This window comes from Ursus arctos, unplaced genomic scaffold (genome assembly GCF_023065955.2).
Source record: "Ursus arctos isolate Adak ecotype North America unplaced genomic scaffold, UrsArc2.0 scaffold_32, whole genome shotgun sequence".
Classification (NCBI taxonomy): domain Eukaryota; kingdom Metazoa; phylum Chordata; class Mammalia; order Carnivora; family Ursidae; genus Ursus; species Ursus arctos.
Window position 1 is genome coordinate 21,254,868 of NW_026623008.1, and position 4,678 is coordinate 21,259,545.

Here is a 4,678-nt window from a genome sequence, read left to right on the forward strand (position 1 = left end):
TACAACATTGGATTTTATTTGCTACTATTTTGTTGAGGATTTTTGTATCTGTGTTCATGAATATTGGTCTATAGTTTTCCTTTCTTGTAATGTTTTGTCTGGTTTTGATATTGGGATAATGTTGGTCTCATAAAATGAGTTAGGGAGCATTTCCTCAGCATGTCTTCTAGAAGAGATTGAGAATTGGTATGATTTCTTTCTTAAATGTTTGATAGACTCCCCCAGTGAGCCATCTGGCCCTGGTGCTCTCTGTTTTGGAAGGTTATTAATTATTGATTCAATTTCTTTAACAGATATAGGCCTACTCAGATTATTATTTTTCTTTAAAGATTTTTATTTATTTACTTGACAGAGAGAGACAGCCAGTGAGAGAGGGAACACAAGCAGGGTGAGCGGGAGAGGAAGAAGCAGGCTTACAGTGGAGGAGCCTGATGTGGGGCTCGAACCCAGAACGCCGGGATCACGCCCTGAGCCAAAGGCAGATGCTTTAACCACTGCGCTACCCAGGCGCCCCTCAGATTATTTTTATGTCAGTTTTGGTAGATTGTGTTTTTCTAGATTATCAGATTTGTGGAGATGGAGAGTTGTTCATAATATTCCTTTATTATCCTTTTAACGTTCACAGGATTAGTAGTGATAGACTTTTCGTGTCTGATATTAATAATTTGTGTCTTATTTTATTTGTTAGCCTAACTAGAAGTTTAATTTAAAAAAATCATTCTTTGATTTCATTGATTTTTTTTCTCTACTGATTTCCTGTTTTCAATTTCATTGATTTCTGCATGATTTTATTATTTCTTGCCCTCTGCTTACTTTGGATTACTTCGCTCTTTTTCTAGTTTCCTAAGGCAGAAGCTTAGATTACAGATTTTAGATCTTTTCTGTTTCTTCTTTTCGCTAGGTCCACACCCACTGTAGGGCTTGAGGCTGTGACCCTGAGATCAAGAGTCATACATTCCACCAACTGAGCCAGTTGGCACTCCTTTTCTTTTCTTCTTCTTTTTCTTCTTCTTCTTTTTTTTTTTTTTTTTTTAAAGATTTTATTTATTTATTTTTGCCAGAGAGAGAATCAGACTCCTTGCTGAACAGGGAGCCTATTGTGGGACTCAATTCCAGGACCCTGGGATTATGACCTGAGCCAAAGGCAGATGTTTAACCAACTGAGCTACCCAGGTGCCCTATTTTTTATTTTTTTAAGATTTTATTTCTTTGAGAGAGACAGCATGAGCGGGGGGGGGGGGGGGGCAGAAGGAGAGGGAGGGGCAGACTCCCCACTGAGTGCAGAGCCTGATGCTGGGGCTCCTTCCCAGGACCCTGGGATCATGACTTGAGCTGAAGGCAGACACTTGAGTGACCGAGGCACCCAGGCACCCCGCACCCCTTTTTTTCCCTAATAGGTGCATTTTTAATGCTATAAATTTTCCTCAAAGGACTGCTTTTGCTGCATTCCACAAATTTTAGGTTGCATTTTTATTTACTTCAAAGTATTTCTCGAGAAGTCTCGAGACTTGTGTTATTTAGAAGCATGTTGTTTAATCTCCAAGTATTGGGAGGATTTTCCAGCTATCTTTCTGTTGTTGATTTCTAGTTAATTCCATTGTGGTCTGAGAGCATACTTAACATGATTTCATTCTTTTAAATTTGCTAAGCTTTGTTAATGGCCTAGAATGTGGTCTATTTTGGTGAACGTTCCATATAGGCTTGAGAGGAATATGTATTCTGTTGTTAGATGAAGTATTTTATAAATGTCAATTAGATTTAGTTCATTGAGGACACTGTTCAGTTCAACTGGCTGTCCCTACTGATTTGCTGCCAGCTGGATCTGTCACCTACCAAGGGGGATGTTGAAGTCTTCAACTGTGATAGTGGATTTGTCTTTTCCTTCTTGCAGTTCTAGGAGTTTTTACCCCATGTATTCAATACTTGTTAGGTGCATATACATGAAGAATTTTTACATCTTCTTAGAGAAGCGACCTCTTTATCATTATGTAATGTCCCTCTTCATCTCTGGTAGTTTTCCTTGCTCTGAAGTGTGCTTTATCTAAAATTAATATAGCTACTCAAGCTTTCTTTTGATTTCAGTTACCATGTTGTATCTTTCTCTATTCTTTTACTTTTTTTTAAATAAAGATTTATCTATTTTAGGGAGAGAGAGAGCATGCACATGAGCAGGGGGAGGGGCAGAGGCAGAAAAGCAGACTCCTCACCAAGCACAGAGCCCAGTGTGGGTCTTGATCCCAAGGCCCCAAGATCATCACCTGAACTGAAATCAAGAATCAGCTGTTTAGGGATGCCTGGGTGGCTCAGTCATTAAGTGTCTGCCTTTGGCTCAGGTCATGATCCCAGGGTCCTGGGATCGAGCCCCATATTGGGCTCCCTGCTCCGCTGGGAGCCTGCTTCAGTCTCTCCAACTCCTCCTGCTTGTGTTCCCTCTCTCACTGGCTGTCTGTCAAATAAAATAAAATCTTACAAAAAAAAAAAAAAAAAGAATCAGCTGTTTAACTGACTGAGCCACCCTGGTGCCCCTCTCCTTTTATTTTTAATGTTTCTCTGTAAATAAAATGGGTCTCTTGTGCACAACATATAGTTGGGTCTTGTTTTTAAATCTACTTGAACAGTCTTTTTTATTTCATCGTTGCTATTTGAAGTATTATTTTTTCAGTATGGGGGGGTTTGTCTTCAAAAATCATTTTATTTTTCATCATGATAAATGTACTCTTTAATCCCCTTCCAGTATTTTCCCTACAGCCCCCCCCCCCCATATCTGGTAAACATCAGTTTGTTCTCTATAGTTAAGAGTCTGTTTCTTAGTTTGTCTTTTTTTTCTTTTTGTTTCTTAAATTCTATCTACAAGTGAGATCATATTTCTCTTTCTCTGCTTTATTTTGCTTAGCATTATACTCTCTAGCTCTGTCCATGTTATTGCAAATGGCAAGATTTCATTTTTTTCTATGGCTAAAAAGTGTGTGTGTATGTGTGTGTGTGTGTGTGTGTGTGTATACATACACCTCATCTTTATCCAGTCATCTGTCGATGGACACTTGGGCTGCTGCCATAATTTGGCTATTGTAGATAATGCTGCAGTAAACGTAGGGGTGCATGTATCCCTTTTAATGAGTGTTTTTGTATTTTTTGGATAAATATCCAGGAGTGCAATTACTGGATCATAGGGTAGGTCTTTTTTTTTTTTTTTTTTTTTTTGGAGGAAACTCCATACTGTTTTCCACAGCGGCTGCACCAGTTTGGATCCCCACCAGCAGTGTGCACAGGCTCCTTTTTATGCACATCCTTGCCAGCACTTGTTTGTGTTTTTGATTTTAGCTATTCTGACAGGTGTGAGGTGATATTTCATTGTGGTTTCGATTTGCATTTCCCTGATGAGTGACTTTGAGCATCTTTTCCTGTGTCTTTGGCCGTTTGGATGTCTTCTTTGGAGAAAGGTCTGTTCATGTCTTCTGCCTATTTTTAAATTGGATTTGTGTGTGTGTGTGTGTGTATTGACTTGTATCAGTTCTTTATATATTTTGGATACTAACCTTTATCAGGTATGTCATTTGCAAATATCTTCTCACATTCAGTAGGTTGCCTTCTGTTGATCATTTCCTTTGTTGTACAGAAACTTTTTAAATGTAGTTCTAATAGTTTTGCTTTTATTTCCCTTGCCTCAGGAAACTATCTAGAAAGATATTGCTATGGCTGACGTCAGAGAAATTACTGCCTGTGCTCTCTTCTAGGATTTTTATCATTTCAGGTCTCACATTTAGGTCTTTAATCCATTTTGAGTATATTTTTTGTGTCCAGTGAAATAAAGTGCTCCATCATTCTTTTACATGTGGCTGCCCAGTTCTCCCAACACCATTGTTGAAGAGACTGTTGTCTTCCCATTTTATAATCCTCTTTTGTCAAAGATTAATTGGCCATACAATTGTGGGTTTATTTCTGGGCTTTCCATTCTATTTTATTGATCAATGTGTCTATTTTTATGCCAGCACCATGCTGTTTTAATTACTGCTTTGTCATAACTTGAAATCTGGAATCATGATACCTCCTGTTTTGTTTCTCGTTTTCACGACTGCTTTGGCTCTCCAAGGTCTTTTGTGGTTCCATACAAATTTTAGGATTATTTGTTCTAGTTCTGTGAAAAATGCTGTTGTTTATTCTGATAAGAATTGCATTAAATCTGTAGATTGCCTCGAGTATAAAAGACACTTGAACAGTATTTGTTCTTCCAACCCACGTGCATGGAATGTCTTTCCTTTTTTTTTTTTTTTTGGCCATATCTTCAATTTCTTTCATCAGTGTTTTATAGTTTTCAGAGTACAAGTCTTTCACCTCTTCGGTTTATTCCTAGATATTTTACTGTTTTTGGTGCAACTGTAAATGTGATTGGTTTCTTAATTTCACTTTCTGTTGCTTCATTATCAGTGTATAGGAATGTGCCAGATTTCTGTACATCAACTTTGCATCCTGTGAATTTACTATATTAATCAGTTCTAGTAGTTTTTTGGTGGTCTTTTTTTTTTTTTTTTTAAGATTTTATTTACTTAATTTGAGAGTGAGAGAGAGAGAGATCACGAGCAGGGGGAGCGGCAGAGGCAGAGGGAGAAGCAGGCTCCCTGCTCTGGTGGGGGAGTGGAGCCTGCTTCTCCTTCTTCCTCTGCGCCCCCCCCCCCCCCCC